We start from the raw sequence: 23,983 nt of genomic DNA, 5'->3' as shown, positions 1-23,983 counted from the left end.
ATTGTTGGTACAAATGGGGAATGTTGGGTATGAGCCATTACTCTTAACAAAGACTGAGCCGAAGAATGTGTTAAAGAGGTTTGCTTTAACTGTTTCATTTTATAGTAGATGAAGCTAAGGTGAAGCTAAAGTGAAGCTAAGCAAGATCACATCAAATACCTGTACAATTAGCACAGGGCCCCCCCAAGGCTGTGTGCTCTCCCCACTTCTCTTCTCTCTGTATACCAATGACTGCATCTCCAACGATCCATCTGCTAAGCTACTGAAGTTCGCAGATGACACAACAGTGATTGGTCTCATTCGAGACAATGACGAATCCGCATATAGACGAGAGGTCGAACGACTAGCCTTGTGGTGCAACCAAAACAATCTGGAACTGAACACACTCAAAACCGTAGAAATGGTGGTAGACTTTAGGAGAAACCCTTCCATACTTCCACCTCTCACAATACTAGACAACACAGTATCAACAGTAGAAACCTTCAAATTTCTAGGTTCTATCATATCACAAGATCTAAAATGGCCAGCTAACATCAAAAACATCATCAAAAAAGGACAACAAAGAATGTTCTTTCTGCGACAACTCAGTAAGCTCAAACTGCCCAAGGAGCTCCTGATTCAGTTCTACAGAGGAATTATTGAGTCTGTCATTTGCACCTCTATAACTGTCTGGTTCGGTTCTGCAACCCAACAAGAAAAACACAGACTTCAGAGGATAATTAGAACTGCAGAAAAAATAATTACTACCAACCTGCCTTCCATTGAGGACCTGTATACTGCACGAATCAAGAAGAGGGCCGTGACCCCTCGCATCCTGGACATAACATAAACTGTTTCAACTCCTACCCTCAAAACGACACTATAGAGCACTGCACATCAGAACAACTAGACACAACAACAGTTTTTTCCCGAAGACCATCACTCTGCTAAACAAATAATTCCCTCAACACTGTCAAACTATTTACTGAATCTGCAGTACTATTAATCGTCTCATAGTTCCCATCACCAATCTCTTTCCACTTATGACTGTATGACTATAACTTGTTGCTGGCAATCCTTATGATTTATATTGATATATTGACCATCAATTGTGTTGTGAATGTTGTACCTTGATGAACCTATCTTTTCTTTTATGTACACTGAGAGTATATGCACCAAGACAAATTCCGTGTGTCCAATCACACTTGGCCAATAAAATTCTATTCTATTCTATTCTAGTATTCTTCCCCTGGAGTCAGGTGGGAAATCCTTCCCTAGCCACGCCCACCAAGCCACACCCACAGAATAGAATAGAATAGAATAGAATAGAATAGAATAGAATAGAATAGAATAGAATAGAATAGAATAGAACAGGTAGTAAAAAAAATTGAAACCCACCACTGCACTAAATGAACTGTTGTAAGTGGAGGTCTACCCGTATTTCTTGTCATGCACACTGCTGGAAAGTCCTTTGTACCTGGATCCAATTTAAACACACTTCCTCAAAACCACTTTAGGACCAGTTCCGAACCTTTTTTTGGATACAGTTATAACAAAGGCTAACTAAAGTTAATCCCTAGGAGAATTTATTCCAAAATGGACTCGTTATTGCAAATCCATTTTTTGTTCCATGTTGCTTTAAATCTGTGCTGTAAAATGCTGTTCTGGCTGCTGAATTCTGCATCAGGAAGCAGGATTGGTTGGGAGATCATTTTACAACCATGTTAGAGTGAAACTTCCCCCAAAGCTGAACGGGTTAAAAGCACAAAGTTCAGCAGCTAGAGTAGATCCAGAAATGTAGACTCGCCCCCCTCTTCCTCTTCCTGAATTCCTTTTCCTGTAGCTCCTTTGGATAAAACTTTTAGTTCGCTGTTGTTCTTTAATTTTGCTGGGCGAATCTCGACAGTTCGGAAAGGGTAAGTTACATTTGAAACTTTCAGAAAAAGAAAAGATCAGAGAATAAGAAATCCAGAAAGGGGGAGTGGGGGGGGAGGTTAAAGAGAAATTATCCTTAAATAAATAATTTTTTAAAAAACCTGCACTTATTCAACTCTCCTGGTAAAGGAGAATATACAACAGTTGGTCCTTGCAGAGCTCACTATTCCTGTAGAAAATTGAACCTCCATGTTCAAGCATAGCACACAGCTCCGCAATGCAGGTGCGGGGAAAGGCATAAAAAGGGCGGCGTGGAGGCGTCACGAGTGGGGGAGACAAAAAGCGCATCGGGGCCGTTGAGTTGCAAGCGGCGTCTCTTCCTTCCCTGAATCTTGAGAAGGATCCCGCGGAGGTTCGAAAGGGGCGGGGCTGGCGGGAGGTCACGGCGACGCCTCTTTTGTCCTGTCCGTCAAAGCCTCGGATTTTGCAGAATAACAAGAGTTGGAAGGGACCTTGGAGGTCATCTAGTCATTTAGCCTGACTAGGCGTCGGTCAGAAAGGTCGGCGGTTCGAATCCCTAGCATAGGTCGTCTGCGTGAGCAGTGGGTTGGACTAGATGACCTCCAAGATCCCTTCCAACTCTGTTACAGTTAGTCCAACCCCCTGCTCAAACAGGAGACCCTATATCATTTCTGAGGGTTGGCAGTCTAGTCTCTTCTTGAAATCTTCCAATGATAAAGCTCCTGCAACTTCTTTTTTTATATATATATATTATTTTTTTTAAAAACCAACAAATATAAAACATTCCTCCTTTCCTTATGCAGTGTGTGTTTTGGGTACGTACATCTCTGTGCTACATCATTCATTTATCACATCTTTCACATGAACATTTTATTATATGTTAAATACATTACACATTTAAATATTGTAAAATTTCCCATTTTCTTCTTAGCATCTTTCAATAATACTGTTAACAGCAAATTTATTTATTTATTTATTCGATTTTTATACCGCCCTTCTCCCGAAGGACTCAGGGCGGTGTACAGCCAAGTAAAAATTCACTATATACACATTAAAAGAGATTAAAAAGAACATATTATAATGTGGCCGAAAATTTAAAACAATTTAAAAACCTTAAAATATAAATAACCCCAATAAAATTTTAATCCAGTTATCATTATTCTCTTCATACATTTACTAACAGTTTTCATTTTCTTTCTAACTCTTCCTTAATAACTTTATTTTTTATTTATTTATTATTTAAATTTTTATACCTCCCTTCTCCCGAAGGACTCAGGGCGGTTCACAGCCAGATAAAATAAACAATAATATTACAATATAAATACTATTAAAATACAATTAAAAGACTTATTCAATTGGCCGAGATTAAAAATTTAGAATAAATGATAAAAACCCATTAAAAACCCACAAATTTAAAAACTAATCCAGTCCTGCGCAGATGAATAAGTGTGTTTTAAGCTCGCGACGGAAGGTTCGGAGGTCCGGAAGTTGACGAAGTCCTGGGGGGAGTTCGTTCCAGAGGGCGGGAGCCCCCACAGAGAAGGCCCTTCCTCTGGGCGTCGCCAGACGACACTGTCTCGCTGACGGCACCCTGAGGAGTCCCTCTCTGTGAGAGCGCACAGGTCGGTGAGAGGTATTAGGTAGCAGTAGGCGGTCCCGTAAATAGCCCGGCCCTATGCCATGGAGCACTTTGAAGACGTTCACCAAAACCTTGAAGCGCACCCGGAAGGCCACAGGTAGCCAGTGCAGTCTGCGCAGGATAGGTGTCACACGGGAGCCACGAGGGGCTCCCTCTATCACCCGCGCAGCCGCATTCTGGACTAACTGAAGCCTCCGGATGCCCCTCAAGGGGAGCCCCATGTAGAGAGCATTGCAGTAATCCAGACGAGACGTCACGAGGGCGTTAGTGACTGTGAACAAGGCATCCCGGTCTAGAAAGGGGCGCAACTGACGCACCAGGCGAACCTGGTGGAAAGCTCTCCTGGAGACGGCCGTCAGGTGGTCTTCAAAAGACAGCCGTTCATCCAGGAGAACGCCCAAGTTGCGCACCCTCTCCATAGGGGCCAATGACTCGCTCCCAACAGTCAGCCGTGGATTCAGCTGACTGTACCGGGATGGAGGGATTGAGCTTGAGCCTGTTTCTCCCCATCCAGACCCGTACGGCTTCCAAACACCGGGACAGCACTTCAACGGCTTCGTTGGGGTGGCCCGGTGTGGAAAAGTACAGCTGGGTGTCATCCGCGTACAGCTGGTACCTCACACCAAAACCACTGATGATCTCACCCAGCGGCTTCATATAGATGTTGAACAGAAGGGGCGAGAGAATCGACCCCTGCGGCACCCCACAAGTGAGGCGCCTCGGGGTCGACCTCTGCCCCCCCGTCAACACCGTCTGCGACCGGTCGGAGAGATAGGAGGAGAACCACCGATAAACGGTGCCTCTCACTCCCAATCCCTCCAACCGGTGCAGCAGGATACCATGGTCGATGGTATCAAAAGCCGCTGAGAGGTCTAATAGGACCAGGGCAGAGGAACAACCCCTATCCCTGGCCCTCCAGAGATCATCCACCAACGCGACCAAAGCCGTCTCAGTGCTGTAACCGGGCCGGAAACCGGACTGGAACGGGTCTAGATAGACAGTTTCATCCAGGTGCAGGGGAAACTGATGTGCCACCATACTCTCTACAACCTTCGCCGCGGGTTGGAGACCGGACGATAATTACCTAAAACAGCCGGGTCCAGGGAAGGCTTCTTGAGGAGGGGCCTCACCACCGCCTCTTTCAAGGCGGCCGGAAAGACTCCCTCCAACAAGGAAGCGCTCGTAATCGCCTGGAGCCAGCCTCCTGTCACCTCCTGAGTGGCCAGCACCAGCCAGGAGGGGCACGGGTCCAGTAAACACGTGGTGGCATTCAATCTACCCAGCAACCTGTCCATGTCCTCGGGAGCCACAGGGTCAAACTTATCCCAGACAATATCACCAAGACTGCCCTCAGACGCCCCGTCTGAATCGCCGCAATTTTGGTCCAGACCGTCCCGAAGCTGAACGATTTTATCGTATAGATAACCGTTAAACTCCTCAGCACGTCCCTGCAACGGGCCATCCCGCTCCCCCTGGTGAAGGAGGCGGGTCACCAAACAGGGCGGCTGGGCTGCGCAATGAGGGAGGAGGCGTAGCAGCCTCCCTCAGTGCCACTAGGTAGGTCTAGTATAGGATCTAACTAGTGTCCGATCAACCTCTGAGCGGCTGGACCTCCAGGAACTCTCTAGGCGTCTTCTCCGGCGTTTCATCCCCTCAGCTCCTCGGAGAACCAAGGGCGGTTGGGATCTGCGCCGGGTCAGAGGCCGCAGAGGCACGACACGGTCTAAAGCCCCAGCCGCAGCCCGTTCCCAGGCTGCGGCTAGTTCCTCTGCCGTGCCATGAGCCAGACCCTCAGGAAATGGCCCAAGCTCCGTCCGGAACCTCTCCGGGTCCATCAGGCGCCTGGGACGGTACCAACGTAATGGTTCCGTCTCCCTGCGGTGTTGGGTAGCGGTCAGAAAGTCTAGGCGAAGGAGAGAGTGATCTGACCATGACAAAGGTTCTGTGACTATATCTCTCAAGTCCAGATCCTTCAACCACTGACCAGAGATAAAAATCAGGTCCAGTGTGCCTCCCCCGATGTGAGTGGGGCCATCCACTACTTGAGTCAGGTCCAAGGCTGTCATGGAAGCCATGAACTCCCGAGCCACTGTTGATGACGAGCCTGCAGATGGCAAGTTAAAATCCCCCATGACTAAAAGTCTGGGGGTCTCCATGGCCACCCCAGCAAGCACCTCCAGGAGCTCGGGCAGGGCAGCTGTCACGCAGCAAGGAGCCAGGTACGTGACCAGCAAGCCCATCTGACACCTATGACCCCATCTCACAAAGAGGGATTCACACCCGGCAATCTGAGGTACAGTGGTCTCCCTCGGCTCTAGACTCTCTTTAATAACAACCGCCACCCCTACCCTGGGCCCTCGGCTGATGAAATGCACGGAAGCCCGGTGGGCACATTTCGACCAGGGGCACGCCCCCTTCTGCGCCCAACCAGGTCTCCGTAACGCCTATAAGATCCGCGGCGCCCCCCTGAATAAGATCATGTATTAGGGGGGGCTTATTTGCCACGGACCGTGCGTTGCATAACATAAGCCGAAGGCCCAGGCTCTGAGGGTCTTGACCATCCGGGGAATGGGAAAAGTCAGAGGGATCGGGGCACGCGATCGCCTGCAAACATCGAGCGCGTGCCCCCCTAAACCGTGATCCCCCTTCCGCCATATCTGCCCCTCCCACTTACCGTGCAAATAGAACCACCCTCACAGAAAGGAACGCGTTCTCCCCCCTTAACCTCCAAACCCATTAAATAGTCGCTTGACACGCAGCAGGAACTGGTCTCCCTCCCGGCAGGCTACCCCAACCCTCCCCCGCCCCCACCCAAACCCGTCGGTTTCCCTCCCCCCCTTAAAATTTCCATTAAAACTCCCACTTAAAAAACGGTTAAAACAATTAATTAAAAATCCCCTAAGCCTCCTAGATTTAGCATGCCAACTCTCGGGGTTCCAAAACCCGTCCTCAAGGTGGGCCCTCGATACTGAGGAGGGCCAAACCTGCGAGAGAGGGGAGTCTCGCAGGGCAAGAAGGTCTGCAGTAGAAAATCTCCGCATAATAAAATTATGGTGCGATTAGCAGCCCATCCAGCCGGTCCAGATGTCATTACAGCAGAAGTTCCACGACCAGCAGCGTAGGCCATGGCTCCAGATAAGCTAGCCACTCTCCTCCAGTCCGAGCCAGTCCGTTCAGCCTAGATGTTAAAAAAGTTAATGTAGGCCTTGATGTTAAAAGACGATATGGACCAAAAACTCCATACCGAGCCACTCTGGTTCTTCAGGATTTGGTCTTAGTCTTAGTCTCAGTCTTAATGAGGGCCACCGCTACCACCATCTCGGGACAAACGGTAGAGGGTCTAAAAGAGGGCCAGCCACGCCTCCAACTCCCTCCTCAACGGGCTGGACCCTCCAGATGACTCATCAGACCCTCTACATCTACTTCTCCCACGTCCGATACTCTCCTCTCTGGTGTCGATGGAATAGCCCTCCGGCGCTGGTGAAAACACCTTCAGCCCCTGAAGTGGGGGGGGGGAGTCTGCGGCCGCCGCTGCCCCCGAACCCAGAAGCCATGCCGCGACCGCTGCGACCACCCCCCCAAACAGAAGGCCAAGGGAAACGCCGAGGGAGCACCATGGGAAAGTATCCAGCCATTTCCTGTCCGGCGACGCTGGGAAAGCCCGCAGCTCCTGGGGGGGCCCCGCAGCTCCTGGGGGGGGCCTCTGCCACCGCCGCCGCCGCCAGACCCAAAAACCATGCCATGCCGCGGCGGCCGCCCCAGCAAAAGCCGAGGGCAGCACCGAAGGAAACATTGTGGGGAAAGCGTCTGCCCATCCATTCTCCGGCGCCGTTGAAGAACCTTCAGCCCCTTCAACTCTTTCTTCATTTCTTCATTTCCAAACTCCATTTTTATTCTCTAACCGTTGATAAAATACTTTCCATATCATATAATATTCAGTTTGCTCTTTCTCTTTAGTAGGTAACGTTAATCTATTCATTTCTGTGCATTCTAATATTTTCCTTATCACCTTCTCTTCAATGGGAATCTCTTCCAATGTTGTGCAAATACAATTCTAGCTGCAGTTAATACATGAATAATTAAATATACATTCTCTTTATTATAGATTTCCAGTAAAAGTCCTAACAGAAATATTTCTGGTTTCAACTCAATATGTTGTTATATCATGTCTTCCAACCATGTCTTAATTTTTTTCTAATACCTCTTTGCTTCTTCACATGTCCACCACATATGATAGTATGATAGTACGATAGGTAGTTAGTGACACTTCCAACATTTAGCTGATTTATCTTTATTGGCAACCTTGCTTGGAGGCAAATGTCGTCTGTAAAACATCTTATACAAATTCTCTTTATATCTCAAATTCAGTCCAGTTTCTCTTCTTGAAAGCTTCCACTGATGAAGCTCCCACAACTTTTGAAGGCAGGCTGTCCAGAGTCTCGACATCTTGTCTACAGTGTGGCCACAAAAACTGGATGCAGTACTCTGTGTGTGGTCTTACTAAGGTTTTCTAGATTCTCTGCAAGTCTCTTGAGACGGAGTTGCAGGATGGACTTAAAAGAAAATCTAAGGATTTCCAGCCTCTGATTTCACTTGTCTGCCAGCCCGTCTTCCAAAAGCACACATGGTCAGAACGCAGCTTTTAAAAAAGAAATTGATTCCCCCACTTATGAAATTGTTCTTGGGAATAGTCTTGGACTTGTAACCACACTTGAGCCCAAATTTATGTTGCCAAGTGAAACATTTCTAAAATGAGTTCCCCGCCCCATTTTATGATCCTTCTTGCCACAGTTAAGTGAATCATTGCAGTGATTGTTAGTAACGTGGTTACTAACTTAAATAATTAACAATTACTTAATTGCTAACATAATTAACAATGTGGTCACACATTGCTCCTAGAAGCACGAAGCAGTAAACATCAGGCTGAAGATGACGAACGAGACTTCGTCGAAACGTTGCCAAGACAGTTCCAATTTTATGTGGGAGAAAACCTGAATAACCAAAGACCTACATACAAACCCCTGCGAAAACCTCAGAAAACAAATGTATCTATCTATCTATCTATCTATCTATCTATCTATCTATCTATCTATCTATCTATCTATCTATTAAGACATTCACGACATTCACGACAAACCCCTGGCTCAAGCTGATAAAGGGAAGAGAACGTGTGGCTCAGGGGTTAATACAACTGCCTAATATGCAGGCAGCTCAAGTTTGAATCCGAGTAAGGATATGGGGAAAAAAGAAAAGTTGGAGACTGAGAAGGACCTGGGAAATATAAGCTTTGCAGAAGAGGAAATCAAAAAATGCTTGATCAGTGTAAATTATGCTGACTGTGGAATTCTGGCAGTTGAAGTTTCCACATCTTTAAATTGCTAAGAATATAGAATCATAGGGCTGGAAGAGACCTTGAAGGTCTTCTACTCTAACTCCATGCCCAGGGCAGGAGACTTTATACATCTGTCAAATGGTTGTCCAATCTATTTTTGAAAATCTTCAGTGATCCACAACTCCCCAGAGGCAAGATATTCCATTGATTAATTCTTCTCACCATCAGAAAATTCCTCCTTCCTTCTAGGGTGGATCTCTCTTTGACAAGCTTCCACCCATTACTTCTTGTCCTGCTCTCTGGTGCCCTAGAGAATAAGTCACCCCTGTGACAGATCCTCAAGGGTCCTGGAAGAGGAGTTATCACGTCCCCCTTAACCCTTCTCTTTGAGTCTAGGATACCCCTTGCTCTGCTTCCTGCCCCTTGGTTTCCCCAAAGCCCTATGGGTCTCCTCCATACTCCACCCCATCACCATTCGCTCACTTACATCTTGATGAGCTCAGGAAGTCCGAGTAGAGAAGGCCATTCCCTAGGTGGGCCATGTGGCACAATCAAGAAGAAGAAATCCAATCTCTTGTTTCCATGGCAAACCTTTCGCCCCAGCCAGCATAAACTGCTATGATTTCTTCTTAGCTCCGCTGGCTCTAGTTTCATACTGCTGGCGCTAAAAAGATATCAGAGTGGTTTACCCTGGCTGGGGAGGAAAGGATTGGCATGGACTCACCGGGCAAGATGGGAGGGAAATAGGGGTTTGTGTGTGCTGAAGCATCTCTGCAGTTTGTCGTAAGGGTGAAGGACTCCGGGTTGGGGGGGGGGAGCTGAAAAAAGTCAACTTTGAAACGGATTTGTATTGGGGTGTTTATGTTGTAACTTCAAACATTCGTTGAATGGCTGTCGTAATGCAAGGATTACCTTATTACTGTTTTTTCACATCTTTTGCAACCGTTTTATAAACAATAAAACTTATATTTTCATTTGAATCTTACAGACAAAAATGATGGCAATATAAACACACTGGACAACTGAGAATAAGAAGCAAACCTGAAAAGCGAAGCAAATTGAAGCAGAATTAAAAATAGTTTCCATTTCCTTCTGAAAGCCACACAATTCGTAGCTATTGTGGGAAAACACAGAGTTCAAACCACAAGAGGATCCACACTGGAGAAAAGCCATATAAATACTCTGAATGTGGCAAAAGCTTTGGTCAGAATAGCTCCCTTGTGATTCATAGAAGGAGCCACATAGGACAGATGCCCTACAACCGCCCCCAATGTGGTAAATGGTTTGGCAAGAATTGCAAATTTGTGATACATCAGCAGACTCACACCAGGAAGAAACCATACAAGTGTCCAGATTGTGGGAAACATTTCAGTTACCATTATAACCTGGTGATACACCAGAGGACTCACACAGGAGAGAAACCTTTTCAGTGTCCAGATTGTGGGAAAAGGTTCAGTCACAATTCCAACCTCGTGACACACCAGAGGACTCACACAGGAGAGAAACCCTTTGAATGTTCTGAGTGTGGGAAAAGTTTTAGTCTGAGTTCCAACCTTGTGACACACCAGAGGATTCACACAGGAAAGAAACCCTTTGAATGTCCTGATTGTGGGAAAAGTTTTAGTCTGAGTTCCAACCTTGTGACACACCAGAGGATTCACACAGGAGAGAAACCTTTTGAATGTCCTGAGTGTGGGAAAAGTTTTAGTCTGAGTTCCAACCTTGTGAGACACCAGAGGATTCACACAGGAGACAAACCCTTCGAATGTCCTGAGTGTGGGAAAAGTTTCAGTCACAATTCCAGCCTTGTGAACCACCAGAGGATTCACACAGGAGAGAAACCCTTTGAATGTTCTGATTGTGGTAAACATTTCAGTCACAATTCCTGCCTGCTGATACACCAGAGGATTCACACAGGAGAAAAACCTTTTCAGTGTCCAGATTGTGGGAAACGTTTTAGTCAAAATTCCTACCTGGTGCTACACCAGAGGACTCACACAGGAGAGAAACCTTTTCAATGTCCTGATTGTGGGAAAAGTTTCAGTCAGAATTCCCATCTGGCGATACACCAGAGGATTCACACAGGAGAGAAACCCTTTGAATGTCCTGATTGTGGGAAAAGTTTTAGTGTTAGTTCCCACCTAGTGAGACACCAGAGGATTCACACAGGAGAGAAACCCTTTGAATGTCCTGATTGTGGGAAAAGTTTCAGTCGGAATTCCAGCCTGGTGAACCACCAGAGGATTCACACAGGAGAGAAACCCTTTAAATGTCCTGATTGTGGGAAAAGTTTTAGTCTGAGTTCCACCCTGGTGAGACACCAGAGGATTCACACAGGATAGAAACCATATGAGTGTCCAGATTGTGGGAAACGTTTTAGTCAAAATTCCAACCTCGTGACACACCAGAGGATTCACACAGGAGAGAAACCCTTTGAATGTCCTCAATGTGGGAAAAGTTTCTGTCAGAATTTCAGCCTGGTGACCCATCAGAGGACACACACAAGAGACAAACCATACAAGTGTCCAGATTGTGGGAAATGTTTTGGTTACCGTTCTAGCCTGGTGAACCATCAGAAGACTCACACAGGGGAGAAACCACACGAGTGTCCAGACCTGCGGGGTCAAACTATTTGATTGAGGGCCACATCAGGATTGTGGTTGACCTTGTGGGTGGGCATGATGGGGGGCCGTCACATGGCCAGCTCGACATCTCTTGTGTCGTGGTGGCCCAGGCAGGTCTGGGGGGTTCCATTGTCTCCAGCAGAGAAAGGCAAGACCATGGTAAGCACCAAAACCTTGTTCTCACCATCCCTCTCCGGCCATGCAAAGGACCCCCAGACAGCAGCACAGGCTGCCCAGACCCCTGGGACCGTATGCACTGAGCCTGGCCCTCAAGCTCCCATTGCATTGGGACCCCACAGCCCAGCCCCACTTCCTGAGGGGCTGCTCGGCTGTGCTTACCTCCTTAAGGCTGCTGCTGTGCTCGCTCTCCTTGGGCACGTTGCTCATGGTGTATGCAGGAGAGCAAAGTGTGTGTCAGAGGGTGGCCCATTCCATGTGAGGAGCCCCAGCTTTGTAACTAAAGCATCCTCAGCAATCGGATGGGAGACCACCAGGAGAGGTCAGGAGGAGGGGACAAGGGGATAGTGTAAGGGCAGAAGGGCAGCTGTTGGCCAAGTGCAAAGGTAGGACTTCCCTCAGAATCTGACTCCCTCATTATAAACTTTCCTTTCCTTTCCTTTCCTTTCCTTTCCTTTCTTTTTCCTTTCTTTTCTTTTTTTAAGCTGCCAGAGGCTCCCAACTAAAGTAAAATCCCTTATTATAAACCTTCCTTTCCTTTGGTTTCCTTCTTTCCTTTCTTTCCTTTTTTTCCTTTCCTTTGCTTTTCTTTTTTTAAGCTGCCAGAGGCTCCCAACAAAGGCTTCCCATTTTGACCCCTCCGCCATCGCTTCAGCATGGTTTTTAGCTCACATCTCCCAGACTGGTGCATGTGTATGGTTTTGTGTGTGTGTTCTCCTTGCAGCCCAGCCAGCGCTGTGATATTGGAGAAAAAAAGAAGATCGGGAGAGGCTGGGGGTTGAGAAAAAGAAACAAGCATTGCAAAAACACAGCTTTTGTTATCTTTCAGCCTACAATCAGCTTGCAGGCTGTAAGTGAGTGAGTATAAATGAGTGAGACACCTCCCCCTGCCCCCCCTTATACACACACACACACACACACACACACACACACTCTCACTCAAACAAACTTCTGTGATGGCAGGCTGCAAAGTGCAAACTAACGAAAGCTGGTTTTTTGTAATGCTTGTTTCTTTTTTTCAGCCCCCAGTCTCTCCTGATCTTTCCCTCTCCAGTGTCACAGCACTGGGCTCCAAGGGGGGAGACCTTATGTGCTCATACTTGTGTGTGCACACACACACACACACACACACCTGTGTACAGGTAGGAGAGGTGAGCTGAGAGTCATGCAGAGATCCGTCAGGCACAGAGGCAACAACAGGGGAAGGGGATCCAAATGGGAAGCCTCTGCCCATTTAAAAAAAGAAAACCCTGGGGAGCTTCCCTTTTTGTCCACCCTCCTCTCCGTTGCCTCCATGCCTGATGCCAAAGGGTAAATTCTGCTTCCTCCCCCACCCTACAATGCCAGAAGCCTCAGGACAATATCCTTTGCCTTCCACGTCCCCCACTGACCCTGTGCAATCTCCTACCGCCCATGCATGACATGCTGACCATAGCGTGACAAGCCTTAGATCTGTGTCGGCGCCTTGGTCCAGCCCCCTGGCTCGGAGCGTGAGAAGGCTGGTGTCCTGGGTGAAGGGCAGTGCTCAGTCCCTAGGAAAGCCAGGCCCTGCGCACTCGCTGCCTGCTGTGCTCACACCCAGGGGGCTGGGCCGAGGTGGCTCCACAGATCTAAGGCTGGGCGAGGTTCGGCCCGAAGGCAAATCAGCACCTGGGCAACCTGGGCCAAGCCAAGGCATCACAGGCCGGTCCTTTTAATGTTTCCAGGGCAGACCCAAGGGCCAGATGAAACCATCTTGTAGGCCGGATTCAGCCCGCGGGCCTTGACTTTGACACCCTGGTCCAGATTGAGGAAAAAGTTTTGCATTGGTGGTTGGTTTTTTTGAATATATGTTTGATTGGTACATTTTTCTTTTAAAAACATAAAAAGTTCCATGTCTATCTGAACAGCGTGTTGTTGTTGTTATTGTTAGTTGTGAACTCGTTTCCGACCCATCGTGACCCCATTGAGAACATTCCTCCAGGCCTTCCTGTCCTCTACCATCCTCTTAATGGACTTAAAGGAGTCCATTTAAGCTCACGCCTATTGCTTCAGTGACTCCATCCATCCAGCTCGTTCTCTGCCGTCCCCTTCTTCTTTTGCCCTCAATCTTTCCCAGCATTAGGCTCTTCTCCAGCGAGTCCTTCCTTCTCATTAGGTGACCCCATACTAATAGTAGTGCATTTCTAACAAGGTGGTATTTTTTGTATATTGATTATGGATTTCCCACATGTGGAGTTTCAGCCTTCTATCTTGGTGAACTCCAGATGTTGAACCTCAGAATTTCCCAGCCAATATACAATTAGTCCTCGAGATATAACTGTCACCGGGCCTACCAATTACGGTTACACCTTGCAACGGCCCTTAAGTGAGACTGCTTTGCTTAATGTCCCCCCAGCCACCCACCTCATTCTCTTTTGATGCAGCTGTTAAAGGAATGTGCAAGTTGTTAAGCGGAACACCGGCTACCTCAGGCTTTGAGAGAAAGTCTTAGAGGCCTGGCGCAGGCCCAGGCTTTCCTTCCAAAGGCCTCCCATAACCCATCTCTTAGGCCTCTCCTTCCTAAAACAGGGTCCGTGTAGTCCTCTGGTCTAAGTCTGACCCACCAGGCATCATAGCTGCTTCCTCTCTATCTTTTCAAGATGTCTGAACCTTCCCTTGGAGAAGGAGGGTAGGACGCACATCTGTGGGCTGCATGACTGTGTCATAGAAGCAGACGTTATTTTCAGTGTGTCTGTTATTCATCCCTGGGCCATGTGGTGGACTTGTGCAAGCGGCTGCCATTTTGCCACGACTGCCTCACGGCCAAATTGGCGGCTGCTTCTGAGTCATTGTCATGTGGGAGAGGGAGAAACTGCATGAATTGCCCCTGTCAGAGTCCTGATCCCCTTCATAAGATACACCTGGAGGTGGAGTTTAAAAGGAGAGGCAAATGGGAGGGGCCGTCATAAACATGAACCATTTGCCAAGCATCTGAATTTTAATCACATGACCATGGAGAAGCTACATAGGTCATAACTCTGAAAAATGGTCCTAAGTCACTTTTTTCAGTGCCCTTGTAACTTTCAACGGTCACTAAATCACAGGTGGGTTTCAGCAGGTTCTGACCAGTTCTGGAGAACCGAGAACAGAAATTTTGAGTAGTTCGGAGAAAAAAATTCTGTAGTAAAAATTATGACCGCCCCCCCGCCATCTATTTTCTGCCACCCGAGTCCCAGCTGAAATACTGATTTTATTTTTATTTATTTTTTTTATTTTATTTGTCACAACAGTATATATAGGTATAAGTATGTAATAACTATAGGAATTGGATACAATCAAAGGGAACATTAGGACAGGAATGGTAGGCACGCTGGTGCTCTTAGGCACGCCCCTTACAGACCTCTTAGGAATGGGGTGAGGTCAATAGTAGATAGTCTTTGGTTGAAGATTTGGGGGTTTTGGGAAGAGCCAGGTAGTGCATTCCAGGCATTAATAACTCTGTTATTGAAGTCATATTTTCTACGATCAAGATTGGAGCAGTTCACTTTAAGTTTAAATCTATTGTGTGCTCGTGTATTGTTGCGATTGAAGCTGAAGTAGTCTTCAACGGGAAGGACATTGTAGCAGATGCTTCTATGAGTTAAACTCAGGTCATGCCGAAGGCGGCGGAGTTCAAACTTTTCTAAACCCAGGATTTCAAATCTGGTGGAATAAGGTATTTTGTTGTGATCAGAGGAGTGGAGAACTCTTCTTGTAAAATATTTCTGGACACACTCAATTGTATTAATGTCCGAAATGAGGTGTGGGTTCCAGGCAGGCGAGCTGTATTCGAGAATAGGTCTAGCAAATGTTTTGTATGGTCTGGTTAGTAGTGTAATCTTTCCGGAGAAGAAGCTACGTAAGATTAAGTTTACAACTCTTAAAGCCTTTTTGGCGACGTAGTTGCAGTGGGCTTTGGCGCTTAGATCGTTTGATATGAAAACTCCACGATCTTTGACGGGGTGAAGGTCATCTATAGGGTAATGTCCATCGAGCTTGTATTTAGTGTTCTGATTCTTTTTTCCAATGTGTAAGACAGCATTTGCTGGTTGAGATTTGGAGTTGCCAAATTTTTGATCATTCCGACACAAAGTCAAGATCTTTTTGAAGGGTAGCCATATTGTTGGTAGTGTTTTTAGTTTAACATCATCGGAGAAGAGAACACAATTACTTATAATATGGTCACAGAGGTCGTTAATGTATAATATGAAGAGTGTTGGTCCTAGAACGCTGCCTTGGGGGACACTGCTATTGACAGGAGCAGAATTTGATAAGGCACTGCCTATTTTGACCACTTCTTGTCTGTTTGACAGTAACGCTGTCATCCAATTATGGAGGGGTCCAGAGATTCCGTAGGATTTTAGTTTTAGAAGAAGTTTGTCATGTACCACTGAGGCAAAAGCTTTACAGAAGTCTATGTAAATTGCATCTATTGCTTTGCCCTGATCAAGATTTGTAGTCCATATGTTTTTACAGTGAAGAAGTTGTAAATTACAAGATAAGTTTTTTCTGAAACCAAATGGTTTATTAGAGAGTAGGTTGTTTGTTTGTAGGTGGAGGGTGATGGATTGGTTGATGATTGATTCCATTACTTTGCAGGTGACGCAGCATAAGGAAATTGGTCTGTAATTTTCAACTAGGCTGGGGTGTCCTTTTTTGAGGACAGGGATGACTGTGGCTAGTGACCATAGTTTGGGGAGGGAGCTGGTCCTGAAAGCTTTTTCAAAGATTATGCTTAGGGGTTCTGCTATAACAGTAGAGAGCTTTTTTAAGAAGTATGCACATAGACCCTCAGGTCCAATAGCTAGAGATGGTTTCAGTTTGGGAAGGGCCTTTTCAACATTATCTTCTGTGAAATCTATTTGTGTTAGATTGTTGAAATTATTGTTGGTAAGACTGGGGAATGTTGGGTATGAGCCATTACTTTTAAAGACTGAGCAGAAGAATGTGTTAAAGAGGTTTGCTTTAACTGTTTCATTTTATAGTATCCTTCCCCTGGAGTGGGGTGGGAATGGAGATTTTACAGTGTCCTTCCCTAGCCACGCCCACCAAGCCACACCCACAGAACAAGTAGAAAAAATTTGAAAGCCGCCACTGCAGTAAATGAACTGTTGTAAATTGAAGTCTATCTGTCTTTCTTGTCATGCACACTGCTGGAAAGTCCTTCGTACCTGTATCCAGTTTAAAAACAATTCCTCAAAACCACTTGAGGGCCAGTTCTGAACCTTTTTTTGGATACAGTTATAACAAAGGCTAACTAAAGTTGATTCCTAGGAGAACTTATTCCAAAATGGAATCGTTATTGCAAATACATTTTTTGTTCCATGTTGCTTTAAGTCTGTGCTGTAAACTGCTGTTCTGGCTGCTGAATTCTGCATCGGGAAGCAGGATTGGTTGGGAGATCATTTTACAACCATATTACAGTGAAACTTCCCCCAAAGCTGAACGGGTTAAAAGCACAAAGTTCAGCAGCTAGAGTAGATCCATAAATGTAGACTCGCCCCCCCCCCCTTCCTCTTCCTGAATTCCTTTTCCTGTAGCTCCTTTGGATAAAACTTTTCGTTTGGTGTTGTCGTTGTTTAATTTTGCTGGGCGAATCTCAACAGTTCGGAAAGGGTAAGTTACATTTGAAACGTTCAGAAAAAGAAAAGATCAGAGAATAAGAAATCCAGGAAGGGGGAGTGGGGGGGGGGAGGTTAAAGGGAAATTATCCTTAAATAAATAATTTATTTTTTAAAAAACCTGCACTTACTCAACTCTCCTGGTAAAGAAGAATATACAGTATTTGGTCCTTGCAGAGCTCACTATTCCTGTAGAAAACTGAACCTCCATGTTCAAGCATAGCACACAGCTCCGCAATGCAGGTGCGGGGAAAGGCATAAAAAGGGCGGCGTGGAGGCGTCACGAGTGGGGGAGACAAAAAGCGCATCGGGGCCGTTGAGTTGCAAGCGGCGTCTCTTCCTTCCCTGAATCTTGAGAAGGATCCCGCGGAGGTTCGAAAGGGGCGGGGCTGGCGGGAGGTCACGGCGACGCCTCTTTTGTCCTGTCCGTCAAAGGCTCGGATTGAGAGAATAACAAGAGTTGGAAGGGACCTTGGAGGTCATCTAGTCATTTAGCCTGACTAGGTAGCTCAGTGGCTAAGACACCGAGATTGTCGGTCAGAAAGGTCGGCGGATTGAATTCCTAGCATAGGTCGTCTGCGTGAGCAGTGGGTTGGACTAGATGACCTCCAAGGTCCCTTCCAACTCTGTTACGGTTAGTCCAACCCCCTGCTCAAACAGGAGACCCTGTATCATTTCTGAGGGATGGCAGTCCAGTCCCTTCTTGAAATCTTCCAATGATAAAGCTCCTGCAACTTCTTTTTTATATATATATATTATTTTTTAAAAAAGAAAACAAATACAAAACATTCCTTCTTTCCTTATGCAGTGTGTGTTTTGGGCACATACATCTCTGTGCTACATCATTCATTTGTCACATCTTTCACATGAACATTTTATAATATGTTAAATACACATTTAAATATTGTAAAATTCCCCATTTTCTTCTTAGCATCTTTCATTTCCAAACTCCATTTTTATTCTCCAACCATTGATAAAATACTTTTCGTATCATAAAATATTCAGTTTGCTCTTTCTCTCTAATAGGTAACGTTAATCTATTCATTTCTGCACATTCTAATATTTTCCTTATCACCTTCTCTTCAATGGGAATCTCTCCATTTTTCCAATGTTGTGCAAATACAATTCTAGCTGCAGTTAATACATGAATAATTAAATATACATTCTCTTTATTATAGATTTCCAGTAAAAGTCCTAACAGAAATATTTCTGGTTTCAATTCAATATGTTGTTGTATCATGTCTTCCAACCATGTCTTAATTTTTTTCTAATACCTCTTTGCTTCTTCACATGTCCACCACATATGATAGTATGATAGTACGATAGGTAGTTAGTGACACTTCCAACATTTAGCTGATTTATCTTTAAACATCTTTGGCAACTTCGCCGGATGTAAATCCCATCTGTAAAACATCTTATACAAATTCTCTTTATATCTCAAATTCAGTCCAGTTTCTCTTCTTGAAAGCTTCCAGCGATAAAGCTCCCACAACTTCTGAAGGCAGGCTGTCCAGAGTCTCGACATCTTGTCTACAGTGTGGCCACAAAAACTGGATGCAGTACTCTGTGTGTGGTCTTACTAAGGTTTTCTAGATTCTCTACAGGTCTCTTGAGACGGAGTTGCAGGATGGACCTAAAAGAAAATCTGAGGACTTCCAGCCTCTGATTTCACTTGTCTGCCAGCCCCAGTCTTCCAAAAGCACACATGGTCAGAATGCAGCTTTTAAAAAAGAAATTGATTCCCCCACTTATGAAATTGTTCTTGGGAGTAGTCTGGGACTTGCAACCACACTTGAGCCCAATTTTATGTTGCCAAGTGAAACATTTGTAAAATAAGTCCCCCCCCCCATTTTATGATCCTCCTTGCCACAGTTGTTAAGTGAATCATTGCAGTGTTTAAGTCAGTAACGTGGTTAAGTGAATTTGGCTTTCCCGTTGACTTTGCTTGTCAGAAGGTCACAAAAGGGGATCCCATGACCCCGGGACATTGCGACCGTCATAAATATGAACCCATTGCCAAGCATCTGGATTTTGATCACATGACCGTGGGGATGCTGCAACGGTTGTGTGAAAAAGGGTCATAAGTCACTTTTTTCAGTGCAGTTGTAACTTGACCGTTTTTCACACTTACAGCTGTTGCAGCATCTCAGTGGTCACCTGATCAAAATTCAGATCCTTGGCCACTGGCTCGTATTTGTGACAGTTGCAGAGTCCCGGGGTCACGTGATCACCTTTTGCAAACTTCTGACAAGCAAAGTTAATGGGAAGGACAGATTGACTTAACAACTGTGCTATTATCTTAACAACTGCAGTGACTCACTTAACAACCGTGGCAAGAAAGGTTGGAAAATGGGGTAAAACTCACTTAATTGTCTTGCTCAATTATGGTTGTAAATCAAGGATTACCTGTATTGAGAACCTCCATGTTCACAGAAGGTCTATCCCAACATTTCAATTTTGGGGGAAAGAATGAAACAGCTGGTTTACTGATTACAAAGGAAAACCTGATGCTAGCTGAAAGATGGCTTCTTAAAACTCCACTCCTATTTCACTATACTTGCCTATTTTCTAGGGAGGTTTCTCCGCTTGATAGCTTAGCTGTAACAAGTATTTTTGACAGCTTAACAAAGGCTAGTTTGTTTTAATTTAGGTATAATAGTCTTAAGATGGTTTAATTATAGCTTACTGTTGCCTGCAGTGATATATATATATATATATATATATATTTGTTTTCTGAGGTTTTCACGGGTGTTTATATATAGGTCTTTGGTTGTTCGGGTTTTCTCCCGTGTAAAATTGGAAGTGTCTTGGCGACGTTTCGACGAAGTCTCATTCATCATCTTCAGGCTTCAGCTTCGTGCTTCTGGGAGCAATGTGTGATCTTGGCGATTTTTCTTCCTTTTAACTGCTAGTGGGGGTTTGAACTGATTGGGTGGGAGCTTGGCTGTGCTCTGATTGGGTGGGGGGGGGTTGTGCTCTGATTGGCTGGGGGGATGTCCTGTGTTGGTGGGGGCTTGGTTGTGCTCAGTTTAGTCTGTGTTGCAGGGGGATTTGAGCTGGTGAGCTGCATAGCTGTTGTTTGGCTTTGTGGTCGTGCTACATCTTCATAGTGGGTGTCAGTCTGCTGCATGTATGGATTGGAGGGGTTTGAAATGGCTAATGTTGCAGCTGCGGTCTGGCTTCTGGTCCTTGGTCGTGCTTCATGATCAGTGTGGGTTTGGGTCTGCTTTCTGGGTGGATGTGCGGTGGTGACATCCTGTGTGGACCTCGTGAGTGTGGGTCTGGTGTCATTCCTCGTGTTAGGGACTCGTTTGTCAATAAGGGCGGGTTTCCAAATGGCTGGTAGGCGGGAGGTGTCATCTCGTTTGTTCATGCTGCGTGGGCGTTTTTCTATCTCAATGGCTTCTCTGATTATTCTGTTGTTAAAGTGTTCAGTTTTGGCGATAGTTCTGGTCTTTTTAAAGTCAATATCATGTCCTGTGACTTTAAAGTGTTGGACCAGGGAAGAAGTTGGTTCCTCTTTTTTGACTGAGTTGTTGTGTTCTTCAATGCGTGCACTTATTCTTCTGTTGGTTTGTCCGATGTAAGTGGTGGGGGAGGCGGTGCATGGGATTTCATATACTCCTTGAGGATGTAGCACGACCACAAACACAAAGCCAAACAACAGCAATGCAGCTCACCAGCTCAAATCCCCCTGCAACTCAGACTAATCTGAGCACAACCAAGCCCCTACCCAAACAGGACACACCCCCAGCCAATCAGAGCACAAAAAAACAAAAAAAAACCCCCATCCAATCAGAGCACAGCCAAGCTCCCACCCAATCAGTTCAAACCCCCTCTAGCAGTTAAAAAGGATGAAACAGCTGCAATCACACATTGCTCCCAGAAGCACGAAGCTGAAGCCTGAAGATGACGAATGAGACTTCGTCGAAACGTCGCCAAGACACTTCCAATTTTACGCGGGAGAGAACCCGAATAACCAAAGACCTATATATATATATATATATGTATATATATAGTCCTGTTTCCCTCCCCCAATACTCCCAACAAAGAGTCAGTCAAAGGCCTTCTTTTCTAATTTATTTACATAGATAAATGTTCTGGCCACGTCTACCCACGGGCCTGCCAAGTCTCTGGAGATAACTAGGAAATTATAGATAAGGCCAGAGTTACTCACGAATATATTCTTCCCTCCATTGATAGAGTTTGCCCTCGCAAATTCACTGCTTTGTTCAAGACAAAAAACCAGGAAGTTCTGCCTCCTTTTTATAGTCACTGCAGATGTAACTGCATGACCATCATTCTTTGGCTTTGTCCCAACACTTCCTCTGCTGCGCGCGCCAGTCACGTCTGCGCAGTCTAGCATCACTCCAAAACTGTTCTTGGGGCGTTGCCAAATCAGAAGAAGGCCCGGGAGAATCAGGCCTTGCCGGCCCCTCCTCCTCCCTTTGGGTGGGTGCCAGGGAGGGAGAGGGCCCAAGAAAAGCAGGCCTTGCCAGGTCTTCTCCCTCACTTTCTGAATCATCCGAGTCCAGGAGTCCGGGTCCAGGAACCTGGGTCACAACACTATCCCTCACCGCAGGGCCCTTCCCCTGGGGCTGACGATCGGGATGCGGTCGGGCTGGGTTCTGCTCATGGAAGGCCTGCACCAGGTCAGGGACATGAAAGTCGGAGGCATCTACCCAGGAGAAATCAGTCCCGTATCCCTTCCACGCGATCAAGTATTGGAAACGACCCTTCAGCCAGCGGGAGTCTCATACACTGTGGACTTCGTATTCCTCCGACCCGTCCTCGGCAACAGTGACGGGTGCTGTTGGGCACCGAAGGGGACTCGGTGTGGCCTCAGGAACCAGAAGGGACCGGTGAAATACGGTGGTGGATCTGCATGGATCGTGGCAGGGTCAGTCGGTAGGCTACCGGGTTGATGACTGCCTCGACAGGGAACGGGCCGATGAATCGGTGATCCAACCTCTTTACTGGCCGGTCGGACGGGGGGTGTTTGGTGGAGAGCCACACCCGGTCTTCGACCGCCAGTGTGGGCGTTGCCCGTCGGGAGCGGTCGGCGGACCGTTTGTAGTCCTCCTTCGCCCGATCCAGCTGCTGACGTACCAACTGTTGGACCGCATGCAATTCCGTCAGGAAGGTCTGCGTTTCGGGAACAGGAGAGTCCGGTGGTGCCAGAGGGAAGATCCGCGGATGGTACCCCACATTGGCAAAGAACGGGGTCATCTGAGTAGAGGTGTGCTGAGAGTTGTTAAAAGCAAACTCCGCCAGGGACAGGTAATCGGCCCAGTGTCCTGCTGCTGGTTGATGAAGCAACGGAGATACTGTTCCAGGATACTGATGACCTTCTCTGTACCCCCGTCGGTCTCCGGATGGTGCGATGACGACAGACACACCTGCACCTCCAATGCAGCCATCAGGCTCTTCCAGAAGCGAGCTGTGAACTGAACTCCGCGGTCCGAAACCACCCTGTCCGGCAAACCGTGAAGGCGGAAGATATGCTGCAGGAAGAGATGGGCCATTTTGGTGGCTGTGGGCAGCCCGCGGCACGGGATGAAGTGTGCCATCTTGGTGAGCATGTCCACCACCACCAGCACCGTGGTGAACCCAGAGGATGGTGGCAGGTCCGTCAGGAAGTCCATGGAAATCGCCCCCCAGGGTCTGTCGGGTGTCGGCAAGGGCTGGAGGAGCACGGGAGGGGCCCCCGTGGCGGCTTTGGCTTGTTGGCACGGTACGCAGGATGTCACGTATGCATGTACATCATGCCGCACTCGGGGCCACCAAAAGGCGCTGCGCCTCTCACACCTGGGCCCACAAGTCCACCGCTTCCCGTGCTGCAGCCAAGGCTTCTGCCAGCAGCACCGTCCGTGGAGGAAGGGGGTCCTTGGCGCAGAGGTACTCTGGCTTGCGGGACAGGGCATCTGCCCTCCGGTTGTGACCGATGGGAATGTAGGTCACGCGGAAGTTGAACCGGGCAAAAAACAACGACCACCGGATCTGCCGCTGGTTCAACTTCTGAGCTGTGGTGAGGTGCTCGAGATTCCGATGGTCCATTTGGACCTCCACCTGATGTCGGGCCCCCTCCAGATGGTGTTGCCAAGCCTCGAATGCAGCCTTGATAGCCAGCAACTCTTTTTCCAGATGGTGTAGTTGCGCTCGGAAGGATTGAGTATCCGGGAGTAGTAAGCGCAGGGAAAAAGTGTGCCACCATTCGTCGGAGCCTGTAGCAGCACCGCTCCAAGAGCCACATTGGACGCGTCCGTCTCCACCACAAAAGGCCGGAGTGGGTCGGGATGCCTCAGGGCGGGTTCCGTGAGAACGGCTTTCTTGAGGGCTGTGAATGCTTCTTGCTGCGGGGGACCCCACCGGAACGCGACCTTCTTCCTGAGGAGCTGGGTAAGTGGAGCCGTCAGTGTGGCGAAGCCTGGGATGAAGGTCCGGTAGTAGTTGGCGAAGCCCAGCAGGCGCTGAATATCCTTCACCCGACGAGGGGCTTCCCAGCTACACAAAGCCTTTGCTTTGCGTGGGTCCATGGCTATGCCCTTGGGCAAGATGATATGCCCGAGGAATTCTATGGAAGTCCGGAAGAAGACGCATTTCTCCAGCTCCCGCAAGCGTTGCAGAACCAGACCGATGTGCCGAAAGTGGCTTTCCCTGGACCGGAAATAAATCAGGATGTCGTTGAGGTAGATCACCACGAACCAATCCAACA

At 47.1% G+C, this 23,983-nt stretch overlaps 1 protein-coding gene and 1 pseudogene across 1 annotated transcript in view; both read left to right on the top strand.

Moving 5' to 3' along the window:
• Window positions 1-1,811: 1,811 nt before the first annotated feature.
• On the top strand, window positions 1,812-13,533 carry LOC131193123 (zinc finger protein OZF-like; annotated as a pseudogene).
• A 3,604-nt stretch (window positions 13,534-17,137) lies between these two features.
• Window positions 17,138-23,983, top strand: part of LOC131189574 (zinc finger protein 850-like) — a 54,661-nt gene continuing 47,815 nt past the window's right edge. The window contains exon 1 of the mRNA XM_058165747.1: window positions 17,138-17,263. The gene's annotated coding sequence lies outside the window, so the exon portion shown is untranslated. The remainder of the gene's footprint in view (window positions 17,264-23,983) is intronic.

Source organism: Ahaetulla prasina, chromosome 2, assembly GCF_028640845.1.
Source record: "Ahaetulla prasina isolate Xishuangbanna chromosome 2, ASM2864084v1, whole genome shotgun sequence".
NCBI classification, from domain to species: Eukaryota; Metazoa; Chordata; class Lepidosauria; order Squamata; family Colubridae; genus Ahaetulla; species Ahaetulla prasina.
The sequence above is the reverse complement of the archived record's forward strand: the minus strand, read 5'-3'. Positions and strand labels throughout refer to the sequence as shown.